Here is a 21,615-nt window from a genome sequence, read left to right as displayed (position 1 = left end):
GTCGTCAACCCGCTCATCCTCGCGTTGCTAATGAAGTGCAGATTGAGAGAATCATCAACGACATCAAAGCACCAGGTCCTCTCATACGCTCAAAAGCTTCACATTTGTCTAAATTTTGTGGGCACTTTGCTTTTGTCTCTATCATAGAGCCCACCAAAGTAGATGAGGCATTTCTGGAGCCTGAGTGGATTCAAGCAATGCAAGAGGAATTACATCAATTCGAGCTCAACAATGTTTGGGAACTTGTCAAGCGACCAGATCCTCGCAAGTACAATATCATCGGCACCAAATGGATCTACCACAACAAGCAAGATGAAAATGGCCTTGTGGTGAGGAATAAGGCACGGCTTGTAGCTCAAGGCTACACACAGGTTGAAGGAATTGATTTTGATGAAACTTTTGCACCTGTTGCTAGACTTGAGGCTATTCACATATTGCTTTCTTATGCTAACCATCATAATATCATCTTATATCAAATGGATGTGAAAAGTGCATTCCTCAATGTTAAGCTTGAGGAAGAAGTACATGTTGCTCAACCCCCAGGTTTTGAAGATCCAAAGCATTCTCACAAAGTCTTCAGACTCAACAAGGCCCTCTATGGCCTCAAGCAGGCCCCTCGGGCATGGTATGATACTCTGAAGGAATTCATCATGAAGAAAGGCTTCAAACCCGGTTCACTTGACCCAACTCTTTTCACCAAAACCTATGATGATCAATTATTCGTGTGCCAAATATATGTTGATGATATCATCTTTGGCTGTACTGACCAATGTTACAGTGATGAATTTGCTTATATGATGAGTGAAGAATATCAAATGTCTATGATGGGAGAATTGAAATTATTCTTAGGTCTTCAAATATGTCAACAGTGAAACGGCATCTTCATATCTCAGGAGAAATACCTCAAGGATGTATTGAGGAAATTCGGCATGCAAGATTGCAAAGGCGTCAAAATCCCTATGCCCACAAATGGCCATCTATGCATTGATGAAAATGGTATATGTCGGTGTCAAAACCGGTGGATCTCGGGTAGGGGGTCCCGAACTGTGCGTCTAATGTCCATGGTAATAGGAGATAGGGGACACAATGTTGTACCCAGGTTCGGGCCCTCTCTATGGAGGTAATACCCTATGTCATGCTTGATTGATCTTGATGAATATGAGTATTACAAGAGTTGATCTACCACGAGATCGTGATAACTAAACCCTAGAGGTCTAGCTTATATGGCTATGATAATGTCTGTCTCCCGGACTAAGTCCTCCGGTTTATATAGACACCAGGAGGATCTAGGGTTACACAAGGTCGACTAAAAGGGAATCTACATATTTGGTCGCCAAGCTTGCCTTCCACGCCAAGGAGAGCCCTATGCAGATCACAGCCCATCAGTCCGGCCCATGGCTAACAGGTCGGACGCCCGAGGACCCCTTAGTCCAGGACTCCCTCAGTAGCCCCTGAACCTGGCTTCAATGACAACGTATCCGGCGCGTAGATCTGTCTTCGGCATTGCAAGGCAGGTTCCTCCTTCCGAACTCCAAGATAGTCCTCGGAAATATTGAAGGTGTACGGACCTGTAACACACACACCACACACAACCGCAGCGAGAATATAACATTCCAAGAGTCCAATCTGCTGACAACTTTTTACAACGTGACATCACGCTCGCCCGGTTTTTCGAACCGTTTCCTGTCCCGTTGTTCCATGTTTCGAGGCGCGGTTGCTATTGGCACGTTCTGTCAAAGCAGAGATCGAGTCCCCTTATTGCGGGATTCTCATTAATACGAGCGCGAGTAACCCAACCGTTCCGTTGGAAAGATTCCTTAGGAATAGGCAGGCTTTCAGGCTCAGCAGGAGGCGTTTAATCCCCGCTGCCTTTATAAAGGAACCAAGGGCCGTCCTTTTTGACGCCAAACTTCTCCTCAACCTCTCCAACCTCAAGTTCTAGCACCCAAGGTTTCGACTTCATTGCTACGAGCTTCCCCATTATGTCCGGACCCAGCCCTCAAGGCCTATGGGTGGTTTCCTCCGTTACAGAGGAGGATATTGCGAAGCTTCGAGCGGCCAGATATCTGACCGCGGAAATCTACCACAGGCTTCCTGCTCAAGGGTAGGTTATCCCGACCCCCAGATCTGGCGAGAGGGTCGTGTTCATCTCACACTTCCTTCGAGGGCTAGGGCTCGCTCTTCACCCCTTCGTCTGGGGGGTAATGTTCTATTATGGACTAGGTTTCACGATCTAGCCCCAGAGTCTTTCCTCCATGTCTCGGCATACATCATTACATGTGAGGCCTTCCTCCGAATCCCCCCACACTTCGGCTTATGGCTCAAGACCTTCAGTGTGAAACCAAAGGTAGTCGGCGGGGAATAGGTGGAGTGCGGGGGTGCTGTAGTTAGCCAGCTCACCAACACCCCTTAGTCGAGGACTCCCTCAGTATAGACTTCGATCAAAAGGTATACCGCTCCATGATTGGCTCTTTATTGTATTTATGTGCATCTAGGCCAGATATTATGCTTAGTGTTTGCATGTGTGCCCGCTTTCAAGCTACACCGAAGGAATCACACCATAAGGCTGTGAAGCATATTCTTCGATATCTAGCTCACACTCCAACACTTGGATTATGGTATCCCAAGGGCTCGGCTTTTGATCTCATTGGATATTCAGACTCTGACTATGCTGGTGATTGTGTGGACCGCAAGTCAGGCACATGCCATTTCCTCGGACGATCCTTGGTATGTTGGTCCTCGAAGAAACAGAACTGCGTATCACTCTCTACTGCTAAAGCTGAGTACACTATTGCTGGTTCGTGTTGTGCTCAATTGCTATGGACGAAGCAAACCCTCAAGGACTATGGCATCAATGTGAAGAATGTTCCACTCTACTGTGACAATGAGAGTGCCATCAAGATTGCTCATAACCCTGTTCAGCACTTGAAGATAGAGCACATTCAGATTCGTCATCATTTTCTTCGTGATCATGTGTTGAAGGGTGACATCTCTATTGAGCACGTGAAGACTGAAGAACAACTAGACGATATCTTCACAAAGCCCTTGGATGAGAAGAGATTTAGCAAGTTGTGGTGTGAGCTAAATATCGTAGAATCTTTGAATGTTCTTCGAAAAGGACACACACCCTAACACTTATGCAAAATTGATGACTTAGATGTGCAACACACGAAGTAACTGTCGGTGTCAAAACCGGCAGATCTCGGGTAGGGGGTCCCGAACTGTGCGTCTAAGGCGGATGGTAACAGGAGGCAGGGGACACGATGTTTACCCAGGTTCGGGCCCTCTTGATGGAGGTAATACCCTACGTCCTGCTTGATTGTTCTTGATGATACGAGTATTACAAGAGTTGATCTACCACGAGATCAAAGAGGCTAAACCCTAGAAGCTAGCCTATGGTATGATTGTCTGTCGTCCTATGGACTAAAACCCTCCGGTTTATATAGACACCGGAGGAGGCTAGGTTTACACAAGGTCGGTTACAAAGGAGGAGATATACATATCCGTGTTGCCTAGCTTGCCTTCCACGCCAAGTAGAGTCCCATCCAGACACGGGACGAAGTCTTCAAAGTTGTATCTTCATAGTCTAACAGCTCGACCAAAGGATATAGTCCGGCTGTCCGGAGACCCCTAGTCTAGGACTCCCTCAGTAACGTTTTTCTCCAATCAATGAAGACTAACCCTCTAAGTGTGAAGAAATTAACGAAGAATTTGATTCTCAGAGCCCTACGACAATTGTACGCGACATCTGAAATCATCATTCTTATACGGTGGGTCACGCCACCAACAAAAGTTGATTTTTTTTTCAATTTGAGTTTTTCTTCAGTTTGAACTTCCTCAGTTGTTCAAATTCTTCAAATTTGCATAGTACGGCTATCCGGAGACCCCCTAGTCCAGGACTCTCTCAGTAGCCCATGAACCAGGCTTCAATGACGATGAGTCCGGCGCGCAGTGTTGTCTTCGGCATTGCAAGGCGGGTTCCTCCTCCAAATACACCATTCAAGATTTTGAATACAAGGATAGTGTCCAACCCTGCCAAATAAGTTCCACATACCACCATAGAGAGAATAATATTTCCACGAATCTAATATGTTGACACGTTTTGATAGCATGACATCATGCCATGGCTTGATTTTTATTTGAACCGCTTTTCTTAACCAGCTCCGCACATATCGCGAGGCGGTTTTCTTGACATGTCTTGTCAAAGCAGAGATCATGTTCCCCTTATCACGGGATTCTCATCAATACGGACGTGGGTAACCCAACCATGCCATCAATTGCGGCGCCTGGGGAATAAGCGGTTTTGCTAGGCAAGTGGGGAGGCACATTGCCTATTCCGCCCTTACAAAAGGGACAAAGATTTACTTTTTTCACCCACGCCTTCTTCCTCCTCGCTTACCCATTCCCACACACTCGAGCTCTAGCGCCAAAGCTCGCGTTCTTCTTCTTGAACCACTCCAAGCATGTCTGGAGAAGGAGGCAAGTGGATGGTCTCCTCTGTCACGGAGGAGAACATCAAAGAGTTACGGGAAGCCGGATACCTGGCTGCGGATATTGCGCACCGAATGCCGAATGCGGGGTAGATCGTCCCAACGCCCGAACCCCATGAGAGGGTAGTTTTTCTTACCCATTTTGTCCACGGACTGGGATTCCCTCTCCACCCATTTGTCTGCGGGCTCATGTTCTACTACGGGCTGGATTTTCATGATCTGGCCCCCAATTTCATCCTCAACATCTCGGCGTTTATCGTCGTGTGCAAGGCCTTCCTCCGCATCAGGCCCCACTTCGGCCTATGGCTAAAAATCTTCAATGTCAAACCGAAGGTGGTGGGAGGCCAGCAAGCAGAGTGTGGAGGCGCCATGTTGGGCAAAATGCCTAATGTCACCTGGCTCGGGGCACCTATGTGGATACCATAAAGGGGTGGCAATCGGGGTGGTTCTACATCACCGAGCTGCGCGACTCCAACTAGGTGGCGGCCCCCAAATTTCGATCCAGAATCCCCACGTGGCCCACCTCCTGGAAAAAGAAGGGCCTGTCCCGGGGTTGTTCGGTAGAGCTGACCGGACTCCAGACCTGCATCCAGAACATGACGAGCAGAAAAATCAAGCTTGTCAATGTGGTCCAGGTTATGCTCTTCCACTGGATCCTTCCGTGCCAAAGACGGGCATTCAATTTGTGGGAGTTCGACTCGGCCAAGCACCAGACGCTGCGAGAGCTCTATGACATGACGCACGAGGACGTCTGGAGGGTGCTGTTCAAGAGCGCCGAGATGCCTCCCTCCCTCACCGAGGACCGCGGACTCAGCGCAAAGCGCCGCGCCAATCCGGTAGGTTTTTATATCTCTCAGGGTAATTATTTGCCCCGGTTTGGTTGTGTGCAGGATCTAAACTTCCATGTCATTAACAGGACTAGATAGAGATGGCGGAGCAGCTTGATAGCCCAGCTCTGCTGCCCAAAGATCCTGCAGACACTCTTGTGACGAAGATTCTGACTCCGGCACCCTATGAGGTGCCGGAAAATAAGACCAAGAAGAAGGCCGTGGTGACCCGAAAGGGTCTCTGGCGCAAGGTTGTATTGGAGTCATCGGACGATGACTCCGACGCGCACTCTGCCCATGGAAATGAGGAGGAGGAGAGAAGTTCTCCCCCCCCAGCCGGGGGAGACAAGAAAAGGAAGGCCGACCCATCCGGGGAGGCCGAAGGGTCCAAGAAGGGAAGGACCCTCCCTTCGGACTGCGCCACGACGGCCGCCGACTGCGGTGACGAGTGGCTACCGAGGGTCAAGCCCCTGGCGAAATCGTAAGTGTCCGAACACCATAGTACTTCATGGTATGTTTTATTGTACTGCCTACCCTCATGCCGAACATGATTATGCAGTCCGTCCCGAGCTCATCTCGACGTACCTTCGTCGAGCGGCTCTTTGGACTTGTCGGATATGAACAACGGTTCTCTTCCGACTGCTTCCACCCCTCGCCCTACGGACAACGCCGAGGTGTTGTCTCAAAAGGCATCGAGCCAAGGGGAGGTGGTCCTGGGGGCGCCTAACGGCGACTTCCCGGACCCTGGGTACCAAGGGAGCGAGGCTCTACGGGCTTTGAGTTCGGGCCCCAGCCGGACACTGCGCCGGAACCTTCGATGGTACCGGACTCCGGCAGGCGGTCCACCATCAATGGGGGCTAACCATCTGTGCCGGTGTCTTCTATCCAACCATAGGCGCTGGACAACCTGCTGGAAGCGCTTCGCAGTGCTTCCATCGAAGAAGAGCACCGCACTATCATGAGTGCGGTGGTCGAGAAGGTTCAGTCCACCAAAAATTGACCGACCGAAGTTTGCGCCAGCCTCCTAATAGGCTTTCAGGTAAGCAATCAAAATATAAGAAAATATTACCGCATAGATAGTAGCCCCTGATGCTCTATTCAGCGTTCGCGAAGAAAAACCGAATAGAGGATCAAATGATAACTCAGGAGTCTAATTAGAGTATGTTTATGTGTATGTGCAGGCTTCACTGCTGGCCGCTGCCGCATGTACTGCGGAGGTCTCTGCGCTGAAGCAGGCCCTGAAGCGGTCCGAGGATGAGCTCGGACTTACCAAGAGGCAGCTCGAAGAGAGCAAAGTAAGATATACCCTTGTCTATATAGTTAAAAAGAAGTTCGGGCATGAAGTAATAGGATCATCATGAATTTGTCAGGGGCCACGACCGAGGTGGAGATCCTGAGGAAGGCATTGTCCGAGGCCGAAGACAAAGCAGACAAAGAACGCATTGAACAGGAGAAACAAGAAGCCCGAGTAGGTGAGGTGCAGCAAGAGCTCGAGGCTCTTGCCAAAAAGCACGAGTCCTTGGAGCTTGACTCCAAGACGTGAGAGTCTGAGCTCGCGCAGGTGCTTGAAAGCGTCCGGAGCGCCAAGGCCGAAGCCCACAAGGCCCTTCAGGAGATTGACGCGGTGAAGAAGATAGCAGCGGGTAAGGCATTCAATATGCAAAGCAAGCATGTGAAGGAGACTTTCCTTTTTCTTACCCGAGTTCGGAGCTCTCCAGGAGCGTTTGCAGATCTTCCCTGTAGTGTACTGGATGCCGCGGAGTTTTACCGGGCTGAGGAGGGGAGCTCAACAGAGAAGTTGTTCTGGTCTCAGTATACTGGGACCGAACACCTCGTGCCCTTGAGCGACCAGCTGAAGCAGGTTGTCGAGCTTCACAAGGAGGCCGAACAGGCCATGAGGGGCCTTATAGTCCGGATGTGGCCTGGCGAGCCCCTGTCCGGCAGCTACTTTGGCCTGGTGAGGCGGCTAGTGGAAGCTTGCCCACGGCTTGAAGTCATCAAGCGGTCCATCTGCATCGAGGGTGCACGTAGGGCTTTTGCCCGGGAGAAGGTGCACTGGACGAAGCTGGACGCCGTGAAGCTGGTGAAGGAGGGGCCGCCAGAGGGCAAGGAGCATCGCTGCCCCGAGAATTATTATGAGAGTGTCCTGAAGGGTTCCCGCTTAGTGGCAGATGAATGTCCCAAGGATGTAATTTTTGAATGAACATTCCCATGTGATCCTGTAATATTTAGACGAGTTCGTTTGCGCCATGCGACACTTTCTTAATTTAAAATATTACCTTCTGTGCGGCCGTTCATAAAATCTGAGAGTTAGCCAGTCGTCGGCTTCTACCCCCATGTAGCTAGTACTGGGGTGTTTGGGATAAATCTGAACACTCTTTACCCCAATTTTGGGTCCTTCAAGGGAGGTGTTCAGCGCAACGAAACTGGCAATCGGACTATAATGCTTTATGACTCTCACTTAGCCATAGAAGTCTATGATTCTAATTTTTTGGCGAAGCCCCTGGTATTCGGAGGGCCGAATTTGGGGCGCTATACATGCCTAAGCCGGACAAGGCCGACTCCTCGCCCGAAGCGGAAAAAGACTTTAAGGACTTGAGACCTCTCGAACAGCGACCAGTCTCTCGCCTTATCATGAGAGTCAGTTTTTGGCTTTCTCTACTGAGGTGCTCGTCCGGAAGAACCGGGACACAATCGCAGTAGTTCTCCCACCGCTACCTTAGCCGATATAGCGGAACGTAAGGTACCAAAGCGTGGGAGCCGGGCAACCCAACATTTGACCAAAGACATGATTCGGAGTTGATGCATATAATGCTATAAGTTCGGGGTGCCACACTGTCGAAAGTCTTCGGACTTCTTGCGCCGTGTTATGGGGTAAACGAGGACCCCTGGCGAACTGATCGTACCCGCACATGCGGGTGCGGATTATCGTAAATGGACATATAAGAGAAAGAGAAAAACTTAAATAATGCAATGACAGATTAATGATATGCATTGTTATTTAAATGATACGTCGAAGCGTACTTGGTACAAGTAGTGCAATAAGCATAAAGTAGGACAATTCGAAATGTCCTATCCCCGAGCAAGCTACGCATGAAATGGTGAAAAGTGGGTATATCAATTATTACTAGAGACCACCTGGCGGTTCCCGTGTTCATCTTAGCTCCTTGCCGCCTTGGTTGTTGCTTTCGGAATGTGTCCGGCAATCGTACTGCCGGAAAGGGCTTCCATGGAGTTAGGCCCTGAAAGAGAAAAGGAATGTTGAAGGTATACAGCCCCTAGTGTGGTTAAGCCACAATGCAGGGCGTGTCCTGATCGTGCCCCCGCCTATGTCCATGGTATTTTTAATGCGTAGTTATGTACGCGCGGCATGGATTTCGTCGCTTCACTAGGACTGGGACGGGGGCCGAATTGCTAGGCGAGCTCTAATCGTGCCAGGCGATCCTATTGCACTAGTAGAAAATGGGTCAAATGTGAAGCACATTAGTGCCAGTTTGATTTTGAGCCGGCACTAATGTGTGCATTAGTGCCGGTTCCAACGACTAGCCGGCCGCTCTCATTAGTACCTGTTCGTGGCGAACCTTTAGCACCGGTCCATGCCACAAACGGGTACTAAAGTGAGTGGTGGCAGGATGTTGTCAGTCTGCGGCCCCTCCAGCACCTTTAGTACCGGTTCGTATCACGAACCGGTACTAAAGGTCATCCTACATAAACCCTTCGTCCACCCATGCTTGCTCTGTTCTTCCCCTTTCCCCTCTCCTCTCTGTTCTTTCCCTCTTCCTCTCAAGCACATCACACATTTTTCCCAAAATTTGTCAAGATTTGAGGGCCCCCATCCATTCAAATGATCACAAAGGTTAGCAACTTTGTCCTTTCATCTCTCATTGCTAGATTAGCTCTTGCAATGCTTTATATAGTGATTGATTTGTGAGTTTAGTAATTTGGGAGGAATTATATATATGTGCTAGTATTTGATTTATATGCAATTTGAGGTCAAAAATAACACTTAGTTTGCATATGTAGGTGTGGTTTACTTAGTGCCTTCTAAATCTCCGTCGTAACCACCGTCGATCGCCCGCAACGTCCCGTCGCTGGCACCACCTTGTGGTGAGCCTCTTGTTCATGAATGTTTTATATAAAAAATTGATGTTTGTGTGATTTGGATATATAGTTACTCGTATAATTATCTTACCCATACGTTGTTTGTTATACATAGTGCCATGGTTTTGATATCCGTCCCTGTCGGCCCTCGTCCAGGTTATGATTCAGATGTGGTATATTATCAGTGTTGCATTTCGTGTTTATGACAAATTATGCCCATCAAGTTGACATAGATATTTGTATGTAGGAGGTAGTTGAACCGGAAATTCCAACCGACCCTATTGTCGAGAGGTTAAATTTAGTTGAAAGAGAAAACGAAGATTTGAAGGAAAAATTGAAAAGAATTGAGGGGGAGAAGATGGAATTGGAGTTGCATGTTGCCGATGTCGTAGATGATCACAAGATTAAGATGGAGAAAATGCGCTTGAAGATTAGAAAGATTAGAAAATATGCCATTCATAGTGAGGCTTGGTATCATTATGCTGTTGGATCAATTGTTACCTTAGTTGTGATCTTGATCGCATTTTTTGTTGCATTTAAATTCTTTAGCTAGAGAGTTATTTGTTTGTTGCATTTAAGTGTTGTATGAACTTTATGTATGAACTTGTATTAATTTGGTCTTTTTCGGTGTTGTGTAATGAAGACGAGCCGACAATGGATGTACGATGACCAATGCTCTCCCGAGTTCATTAATGGTGTGCAAACTTTTCTGCTTGCGGCTGAGGCAAACAAGCGGGCGGATGGTTTTATGCCTTGTCCATGTGCTGGCTGTAAGAATGATCTAAATTACTCTAAGTCAAGAGCCATTCACGTCCACCTGTTTAAGTCCGGTTTCGTGCCCCACTATAATGTTTGGACCAAGCACGGAGAAAGAGGGGTTTTGATGGAAGACAATGAAGAAGAACAGGATGATGACAACTATCATGGCCATGGGTTCCCTGAATATGATGATACAACAATGGGGGAAGAAGTTGAGCCGGTAATGCGGGAAAAGCTAAGCCGACAATGCGGGAAGAAGCTGAAGAAGAGGCATCAGATGAGCCTGTTGATGATCTAGGTTGGGCCATTGCCGATGCAAAGAGAAACTGCGCAAGTGATTTGGAGAAGAAGAAGTTGCAGCGCATGTTAGAGGATCACAAAAAAATGTTGTACTTGAATTGCGTAGGTGACAAGAAAAAGCTGGGCACCACACTGGAATTGCTGCAATGGAAGGCAGAGAATGGTGTATCTGACAAGGGATTGGGAAAGTTGCTGGTAATGATAAAGAATATGCTTCCAAAGGACAACGAATTGCCCAAGAGTGCGTACGAAGCAAAGAAGGTTGTCTGCCCTCTAGGGTTAGAGGTGCAGAAGATACATGCATGCCCTAATGATTGCATCCTCTACCGCAGTGAGTACGAGGATTTGAACACTTGCCCGGTATGTGGTGCATTGCGCTATAAGATCAGCCGCGATGACCCTGGTGATGTTGAGGGCGAGCGGCCCAGGAAGAAGATTCCTGCCAAGGTGATGTGGTATCCTCCTATAATACCACGGTTGAAACGTTTGTTCCAAAACAAAGAGCATGCCAAGGCGATGCGATGGCACAGAGAAGACCGTAAGAAAGACGGAAAGTTGAGAGTACCCGCTGACGGGTCGCAGTGGAGAAAAATCAAGAGAAAGTACGGGAAGGAGTTTGCAGATGACGCAAGGAACGTATGGTTTGGTCTAAGCGCAGATGGCATTAGTCCTTTTGGGGAGCAGAGCAGCAACCATAGCACCTAGCCTGTGACTCTATGTTTGTATAACCTTCCTCCTTGGTTGTGCATGAAGCGGAAGTTCATTATGATGCCAGTGCTCATCCAAGGCCCTAAGCAACCCGGCAACGATATTGATGTGTACCTAAGGCCATTAGTTGAAGAACTCTTACAGCTGTGGAATGGAACAGGTGTACGTGCGTGGGATGAGCACATGGGGGAAGAGTTTGACCTAAGGGCGTTGCTATTCGTGACCATCAATGATTGGCCTGCTCTCAGTAACCTTTCAGGACAGACAAATAAGGGATACTGCAATTGCACGCACTGTTTGGACGATACCGACAGTATATATTTGGCCAATTGTGAGAAGAATGTGTACCTGGGACATCGTCGATTTCTTCCGAGCAGGCATGTCGTAAAAAAGAAAGGCAAGCATTTCAAAGGTGAGGCAGATCACCGGACAAAGCCTCACCACCGTACTGGTGCTGATGTACATGATATGGTCAAGGATTTGAAGGTAGTCTTTGGAAAGGGTCCTAGCGAACAACCTGTTCCGAATGACGCTGACGGACGCGCACCCATGTGGAAGAAGAAATCTATATTTTGGGACCTACCCTATTGGAAAGACCTAGAGGTCCGCTCCACAATCGACATGATGCACGCGACGAAGAATCTTTGTGTGACCCTGCTTGGCTTCTTGGGCGTGTATGGGAAGACAAAAGATACACCTGAGGCACGGGAGGACCAGCAACGTATGAACGGAAAAGACGGCATACATCAGGGTCATGCCAGCTACGCTCTTACCAAAGAAGAGAAGGAAATATTTTTTGAATGTCTGCTCAGTATTAAGGTACCGTCTGGCTTCTCGTCAAATATAAAGGGAATAATAAACATGGCAGAGAAAAAGTTCCAGAACCTAAAGTCTCATGACTGCCACGTGATTATGACGCAACTGCTTCCGGTTGCATTGAGGGGGCTTCTACTGGAAAACATTCGATTAGCCATTGTGAAGCTATGTGCATTCCTCAATGCAATCTCTCAGAAGGTAATCGATCCAGAAATCATACCAAGGTTAGAGAATGATTTGGTGCAATCTCTTGTCAGTTTCGAGTTGGTGTTCCCACCATCCTTATTCAACATCATGACGCATGTCCTAGTTCACCTATGCGAAGAGATTAACGTTTTGGGTCCTGTATTTCTACACAATATGTTCCCCTTTGAGAGGTTTATGGGAGTCTTAAAGAAATATGTTCATAACCGTGCTAGGCCAGAAGGAAGCATCTCCAAGTGCCATGAAAATGAGGAGGTCATTGAGTTTTGTATTGACCTTATTCCTGACCTTAAGCCGATTGGTGTTCCTGGATCGCGGCATAAGGGTAGACTGGATGGAAAAGGCACGCTAGGAGGGGATCAAATAATATGTATGGACAAACACTCTCTCACTGAAGCACACTACACAGTTCTACAGAATTCCGCCTTGGTGGCTTCGTATATGGACGAATACAAGAATTTTCTATGCTCCAAACACCCGGAGCGGTCTAATGACTGGATTACACGTGAACAAACCAGGAGTTTCACCGGCTGGTTGCAGACACATACCATGCATGACGCCTCTATTGAAGATGACCTGTACTCGCTGTCCCAGTTACCATCTTTGAATATAATGACTTTCAAAGGGTACGAGATAAATGGTAATACATTTTACATGATCGCCCAAGATAAGAAGAGCACCAACCAAAACAGTGGTGTCCGCTTTGATGCAGCAACCAAGACGGGAAAGGAAACATATTATGGTTATATACAGGACATATGGGAACTTGAGTATGGACGTGGTTTGAAGGTCCCTTTGTTTCGGTGCAAATGGGTCAATATGACATGAGGCGGGGTAACGAAAGACCCGCGGTACGGAATGACAATAGTGGATCTCAACAATCTTGCGTATGCAGACGAACCATTCGTCCTAGCCAATGGTGTGGCACAGGTTTTCTATGTGAAGGACATGTCTACCAAGCCGAGAAAAAGAAAAGATAAGGAAGCGAGTGCATCATACGATGAGCCAAAGCGGCATATAGTTCTTTCTGGGAAGAGAAACGTCGTGGGAGTGGATGACAAGATAGACATGTCAGGAGATTATGAAAAGTTTGATGAAATTGCTCCTCCATTCACAATGAATATTGACCCGAGCATCCCGTTAAATGATGAAGATTTTCCATGGTTACGGCGCAAAGGGACACACGCGAAGAAAAAGTTTCACACCCAAAGATCTGGGATGTGATCGGCTTCACTGTCATCACTTTCTTCTGTGTTTCACACCCAGGAGGGAATCTCTCTAATAGTTAGGGTAGTTATGTGTTTTGGCATTTGAAACGCGAAGAAATTTTATGTGCAAACAAATTCTTTCATGCATTTACTGATTTTTTCAGCTAAATTGAAAAACACTTCAAATGAACTCCGAAAAGGTTGAAAGTTGGCATGGTATCATAATTTCACCCACATAGCATGTGCAAAAACATAGAGAGGGTTACGGCAAAAACTGGATGCACTTCATGTACAAAATGGACAATCTCTTTCGAACTATCAGGGTTTCGGACGAAAACTCATCTGTTACAAAGGCATTTCATTTTTTAAATAACCTAAGCATTACCAAATTGAATATCATGATAAAACACACTAATATTAAACATAATAAAAAAGAATCACTGAAAAATGTATTCACAAAGAAACTCTAAATACAGCAAAAAAACAACTAAAAAATAAATAAAACAAAATTAATAATGCAGAAAAGAAAAAAAGAAAAAAGCCCGCCTACTGGGCCACAGCGGCCGGCATACGACTAGAAACCCAACCTGTTGTTGGGCCAGGATGCAGGCCCGCAAGCCCAATAGGCCCCACATGGCAGAGTAGCAGAGGCAGGCCTAGAAGGCCTGCATTTGAGAGGAGCCCAGTGCAGTGCCCGCGCCGGGGCTTATAAACAGGTCCTGGCGCTCCTCGACTAGCAAGGTGGGACTAAACATCTGCGCGCCTCGCCTGCCAGCACACCCCCAATTAGTACCGGGTCGTGGCACCAACCGGTACTAAAGGGGGGGTCTTTAGTACCGGTTGGAGCCACCACCCGGTACTAAAGGCCTGCCCTTCCCGCCGCTTGGCCTGGCCAAAACAGATCTTTAGTACCGGTTAGTGGATCCAACCGGTACTAAAGGTCCATCCTATATAAGAAAACACTTGGAAATTTTGCAGTTTCATCTCCCACTTCCTCTCTGCTTCATCGCCGCCGCCCCGTCCCACGCCGTCGCCGCCGCCGTGGCGCCGTCCCCGTCGACTCCGCGCCGCCCCCGTCCTCGTCGCGCCGCCCCCGTCACACCGTTCGCGTCGCCGGCCCATCCCCGTCCCCGCACCGGCCCGCGTCGCCGTCACCATCACCTCGACCTCGCCCGCGTTGTGAGCCTCTGTCCCCCCTCTCCTCCCTCCAATCTAAGCCGCCGCACGCGCCGCCGGCGCTGTCGATCGCCTTGGCTCGCCGTCGCGCGCGTCCCCGCACCGTCGCCCTGCACACACACAACACATACACACACATACACACACATACAGAATTTTTGATCTGTTTTTAGTTTTTAGTTTTTCTATTTTTAGTTTTTAGTTTTCTGTTTTTAGTTATTAGTTATTAGTTATATATATAGAAATGTTAGTTTTTAGTTTTTTGTATTAATGTTAGAAATGTTAGTTTTTAGTTATTAGTTTTCTGTATTAATGTTAGAAATGTTAGTTATATATAGAAATGTTAGTTTTTTCTGTATTAATGTTATAGAAATGTTAGAAATGTTAAAGAAAAAATTTGTTATAGAAATGTTAGTTTTAGATATGGTCAATGTTTTTTTAGTTTATTATATTTTTAGTTATAAAATATAGAATTTGCATATATGAAATCACAATCCATCATTTAAAAAATGTTACTTTACTTTTGCGGCATATAGTATTTATTGTCGACGATGCCCGGCCCGCATCCTCGCCGTCGACCCGTTCGCGACGACGTCCTGCTTCAGAGGACCCATGTCCAGGACTGGGCTCCGCCGGGCTGGCACTGGGAGGTGCTACCTTCAGGGGCACGACGCTTGGTGAGGAACCCGGCCCCGGGTCCCGTCGTCGACCCTGATCTCCTTTGGTGGCGTTCGCGTGGGCCACTTTCGGTGCGGAGGGAGCCGGCCCCGCCGGAGGTGGTACGTCGCCGTGTCAGGGAGGAGGACGAGCACGTCCATCGCTACATGGCTGCTATGGACGTCAGGTTCTCCAATACCTGGCAGGTTCTTTGGGGAGATCACCCGAGCTATGATCCAGTGATGGTTCCTTCACTTTGGTTGTCCACCGCCCGCGCCTCAGGAACCGCGAGTGGCCTAGATTACTCTCTAGTATTCGATCTTTATTAGCTAGCTAGCTAGCTAGCTAGTGATGTATTCGATATATAATATTCAAGATGATTTATTCGAGATTATATATATTATTCGAGACGATGTATTCGAGATTATATCTATTATTCAAGACGATGTATTCGAGATTATATTCGATGATGCTTATTGTGTACTATGATTGATTCAATTTTTCCTTATTAATTGATTGCATCCATGCATTGTAATTTGAATACTAAATTGTTTTATATTTCTTTTGGATTAGCTAAATAAAAGCTATGGCGGACAATACCGGCAGAGAGGGAGAAGAGGCCCTGTTCAACATCATACGCCATCCTCGCGGGCCAGATGATGATCAGAATGAAGAAGATTATGACGGCTCCGAATATCTAAACAACACCGGGGAGGGTGATATGATATTCGATCGCGACGACCGAATTGATGAAGTCATGAACTATGATTATGAACATGACAAAGAAAATGTTGATCTTGAAACAACAAAGACCGGCGAGGTATATTTATATAAGCAGGCATCTGGTGATCGTCACATCTTTTAAATGACTTGAAGATATATTAACGAATAGATCTTTCTTCTTTCAGCCATCCGGATCGAGCAAATCTTCAGGCAGCAGGACAGTACGAGGCCCGAACAAAAAGTTGAAGGAGGGCGTAAAGTACAATATCGAGGCCATCAAACCTAATGGCGAACCATTAGCGCCTAAGAAGATTGCAGACAAGTTCATTTGTCAGTGCGGTGTTCTTGTGAAGGACCAACTCCCGATCTCCCTTCAAGAATGGAGAGAGCCAGCAAAGCCACGTCCAGATCTTACTTTTGTCGACGACAGACAAAAAGTTCTGCTTTGGGAAACTTTCATGGAACATTTCACCCTACCAGATCATTTCACAGATGCAGATGTGGAGAAAGTCAAGGACACTTCCCTTAGGAAGATGGCGGTTGCATTCAACAACCACAAGAAACGTGTATGGGACAAGTACGTCAAGAGAGGAAGGAGGACTCCAGTATTCAAGGGAACACTAGAGAAGCAAAGTGCTCATTGGGACGATTTCGTGAAATTCATGGAATCGGAATTATCTAAGGAACGGTCGAGAATAAAAAGGCCAATGCCGCAAAAAAGGATAAGTTCCATAAGTTGGGGCCAGGTGGCTACGCGGTGGCAATGCCTAAGTGGGATAAGTCTGAGAAAGAGATGGAGGATGCAGGTGTCACTCCAGTTACATTGAGCTGGCCCCCTAGGTGCAGGACTTGGTTCTATGCACATGGGGGGCGTTGGACCCGAAGACAGGCATAGTTTCGAAGAAGGCATGTCTGAACGAAGCCGAAGATAAGATACTTGTTGCAATAGAAGAGGCTCGGTCGGGGGTGTTCGAGCCCAACAGAGAGAACGACGAGCTTACGCGTGCCCTGGGAAATCCTGAACACCCGGGAAGAACACGAGGCAAGGGCATTATTCTGTGGTATGAGGGGTTTTCAGACTGGAATGCCGACTACAGAAGCCGTGCGAGAAGGAAGATTGTGGAGGAGAAGAAGAGGAAGATGGAGGTGGAGCAGAGGAAGCAGGACTATGAACGCCTTCAAGGCCTAGAATCAGCGCACGTGGACTTGGCAGTCAAATTCGAGCGGCTGCAGGAGCAGATCGACTCACTTAGCCAGCAAAGGGGGTCTCAGCAGCGGCAGCAGCTAGCGGATGATCCAACATTGGATAGCAATGTCCCATCTATGCCGAGAAGCAGCGTGGGTTCCGCCCCGGGCGACGCAATGCTGGATAGATACCCCGTGGATGACATCATGGAGAACACTAACTGCGAGCTACACTTCAAAATGAAGACATATCCATGAAGGTGGTGGGCGCCGTTGCTTTTACAAATCCCCCCGAGGCAACCTTCCATTGCAACCTGATTCCAGCGGGCTATGCTCGTGTCTTGGTTGATGAGGTGGTCGACCAATATTCGGGGCTAGAGCTTGACATTCCTGGAGGTGACGAGGAGCACACACTGGGAGAGGCCAAACATCGTATCATCCTATGGAGAAAGGATTGCATCATCTTTCGAAGGCCACCGACACCGCGTCAGCCGACTCCTCGTCGAAGTCCGCCACCGAGTCAGCAGACTCCCGCTCCTCCAAGTCCACCAACGCGTCAGGCCACTCCTCCTCCTCCAAGTCTGGCAAAGCGTCAGGCCACTCCTCCTCCAAGTCCGACACAGCGTCAGACCACTCCTCCTCCAAGTCCGGCACAACTTCAGGCCACTCCTCCTCCAAGTCCGGCACAGCTTCAGGCCACTCCTCCTCCTCCAACTCAGCCACGTCAGCCATCTCCGCCGCCTTAGCAATTACGGAAGAGAGCCGCCGCAGCTATGGTGCGTAGCGGTACAAGTCGAGGTAGTACGGGAGGTACAGGCGGAGGCAAGCGATTTCAATATGGTCCAAGCCTCTCACCTCTTCCGCATAGGCCTTACGACAAGTCCGAGGAGGAAAACACAGCCATAGTGAAGGCCCATGTGGAAGCCCATTTTGCACCGAAACCGCCACCGCCACCAACGGAGAAAGTGCTTGAGGAAAAGATTGACCACTTCATTCGTATGGCTAGAGCACCAGCTCCCAAGCCTGTTGACACGGACTATGAGCGCCACCTCAGGAAGTTAAATCGAGCACGTCTACAGAATGAGGCGAGCTCGAGCTCGAGCAAATCAGCTGGCAAAAAATGCAGTAAAACCGTTCCCGAGCTGGGAGAACAGGCGGCGCAATCAATCCCCCTGCTTGTTGTGCCAACAACACATGAGAGTACGCGCGCCCAATATTATTGTAGGAAAACCATTAACGTTCCCCAGCTGGGCGATGTGGTAATAACCGAGCAGCATATAACGCAGGCTGAAATGCTCAAGATCACTGTTGGACAACTCCTCGATATCGAGCCCATGTCTCCGCTTAGGGAGGAGGAAATAAAACGGAAATATGTCCGGGACCAACCTTTGGTCGAGCCAGACGAGGTCAAGAAGCTCCCAACGAGAATGTATGAATTGCATCAATGGTACATGAACATTACCAAGATTTCCAAACGAGAGTCCCTCATGGTGAATGTCAAGAAGGATCATTACTTACATGAGAAAGTTGTGTCCATTGAGTATTCAGAACTATTTCAGTTATACAATCAAGACGCACTCGACAAATCTATCGTCAGTTGCTATTGTCTGTAAGTGATTTCTTTCTATAATTTAAGTCTCAAGCTAGTTGTAGTGATCATTTTGATCAATCATTACCTGTAATTATCCTCACTATATTCTTTTCTGTGGTATTATGCAGGATGAAGATGTATGAAATGAAAAAAGGTGCACACTATGGCATTGGGTTCATTGACCCAAATACCATTAATGAATACACATGGAAATTAGATACATATTATCGAGCAAGTGTAGAGGAAAGGTTCTTCAAGTGCCTCAAATACAATGAAGATATACTACTTCCTTACAACTTCCTGTGAGTCACATTGTCTTGTACTACAAATTCTGTTTTTGCTTACTAGCTAGCTACATGTTTTTGCTTACATATATATGCCCGCTTAATTAAGACATGCAAACGTGTGTGCATGCAGTTTTCACTGGATCTTGTTAATCATTAAAGTTGATGAAGGAACAGTTGAAGTACTGGACTCACTACTTAAGAAAGAAAGTGACTACACCATCGTGAAGGGGATAGTCGACAGGTAATTTCAATCATTATAAACTATATCTCGGCCTATTTAATTAGTTCGTCATTTCCTGATAACAACTATTTAATAACCCCTTTATTCATTTTCTTTGTCGGTGGTCAGGGCTTGGGCAAAGTTCATCAACGTCACTCCAGACCAATGGAAACAAAAGCTGAGATGGTATCGTCCCAAGGTAAGTAATTAAGTAGTACTAGCTAGCTAGCTGCCATCTCTTTAATTATCATGCTTGATTAATTATTATCTGATCAAATTCCATTCTCGTAAAGGCCCTAAAGCAGGAGCCGGGGAATGATCTGTGTGGATACTATGTTTGCGAGAACATTCGCATGATGGCGTCCGAAAGGAGCAGATCTCAAAGACAGGACTGGGTACGTTTGTCAAAACACTATTCACAATTTTTACACCATTATCAATATCTAGTCACACAACTAATACACATGCATATTGATCTCCTTCTTAACAGTTCAGGGAGGTGCGGGAGAAGCTCCTACCAACGGAGCGCATACAAGCAATTCAAGAGGACATAGCGTGATCTTTGCTCGACCAGATCATAGATACGAACGGAGAATACTATTACCCGCTACCGCCCCCATGAACCACTTCCAATTGTCATCATGCTCCGAAGGCACCAATTAGGCTAATGCCACTGGCTCCGAAGGCACCAATTAGGAGATATTGTATATAGCTAGCTAATTGTATATATATATATATACACATGTGTGTATGTGTGAATTAATGGTGGTTGTGAGACATTCAATGATATATATAAGGGGATCTATCGTAGTCCTTTCGATAAGTAAGAGTGTTGAACCCAACGAGGAGCAGAAGGAAATGATAAGCGGTTTTCAGCAAGGTATTCTCTGCAAGTACTGAAATAAGTGGTAACAGATAGTTTTGTGATAAGATAGGTTGTAACGAGCAACAAGTAATAAAAGTAAATAAAGTGCAACAAGGTGGCCCAATCCTTTTGTAGCAAAGGACAAGCCGGAACAAACTCTTATAATAGGAAAAGCGCTCCCGAGGACACATGGGAATATAGTCAAGCTAGTTTTCATCACGTTCATATGATTCACGTTTGATACTTTGATAATTTGATATGTGGGTGGACCGGTGCTTGGGTGTTGTTCTTACTTGAACAAGCATCCCACTTATGATTAACCTCTATTGCAAGCATCCGCAACTACAACAAAAGTACTAAGGTAAACCTAACCATAGCATGAAACATATGGATCCAAATCAGCCCCTTACGAAGCAACGCATAAACTAGGGTTTAAGCTTCTGTCACTCTAGCAACCCATCATCTACTTATTACTTCCCAATGCCTTCCTCTAGGCCCAAATAACGGTGAAGAGTTATGTAGTCGACGTTCACATAACACCACTAGAGGCTAGACAACATACATCTTATCAAAATATCAAACGAATACCAAATTCACATGACTACTCATAGCAAGACTTCTCCCTTGTCCTCGGGAATGAACGTAATTACTCACAAAGCATATTCATGTTCATAATCAGAGGGGTAATAATATGCATATAGGATCTGAACATATGATCTTCCACCAAATAAACCAACTAGCATCAACTACAAGGAGTAATCAACACTACTAGCAACCTACTAGCACCAATCCCGGGCTTTGAGACAAGAATTGGATACAAGAGTGAACTAGGGTTTGGAGATGAGATGGTGCTGGTGAAGATGTTGATGGAGATTGCCCTCTCCCTATGAGAGGAGCGTTGGTGATGACGATGGTGATGATTTCCCCCTCCCGGAGGGAGGTTTCCCCGGCAGAACAGCTCTGCCGGAGCTCTAGATTGGATCCGCCAAGGTTCCGCCTCGTGACGGCGGAGTCTTGTCCCGAAAAGTTCCTTTCTCTTTTTTTCTCATCGAAATACCTCATATAGGAGAAGATGGGCGTCGGAGAGCCACCAGGGGGCCCACGAGGTAGGGGGCGCCCTAGGAGGGGCGCGCCCCCACCCTCGTGAGCAGGGTGTGGGCCCCCTGGCCTTCATCTTTGGCGTGGATTTTTCTTTATTTCTTTTAAGACGTTCCGTGGAGTTTCGAGACTTTTGGAGTTGCGCAGAATAGGTCTCTAATATTTGCTCCTTTTCCAGCCCAGAATTCCAGCTGCCGGCATTCTCCCTCCTTACGTAAACCTTGTAAAATAAGAGAGAATAGCCATAAGTATTGTGATATAAAGTGAAATAACAGTCCATAATGCGATAAATATCGATATAAAAGCATGATGCAAAATGGACGTATCAACTCCCCCAAGCTTAGACCTCGCTTGTCCTCAAGCGAAAAGCCGATAACAATAAATATGTCCTCATGTTTAG

Source organism: Triticum dicoccoides, chromosome 4A (assembly GCF_002162155.2).
Source record: "Triticum dicoccoides isolate Atlit2015 ecotype Zavitan chromosome 4A, WEW_v2.0, whole genome shotgun sequence".
Taxonomy (NCBI): domain Eukaryota; kingdom Viridiplantae; phylum Streptophyta; class Magnoliopsida; order Poales; family Poaceae; genus Triticum; species Triticum dicoccoides.
Note: the sequence above shows the minus strand (reverse complement) of the source record.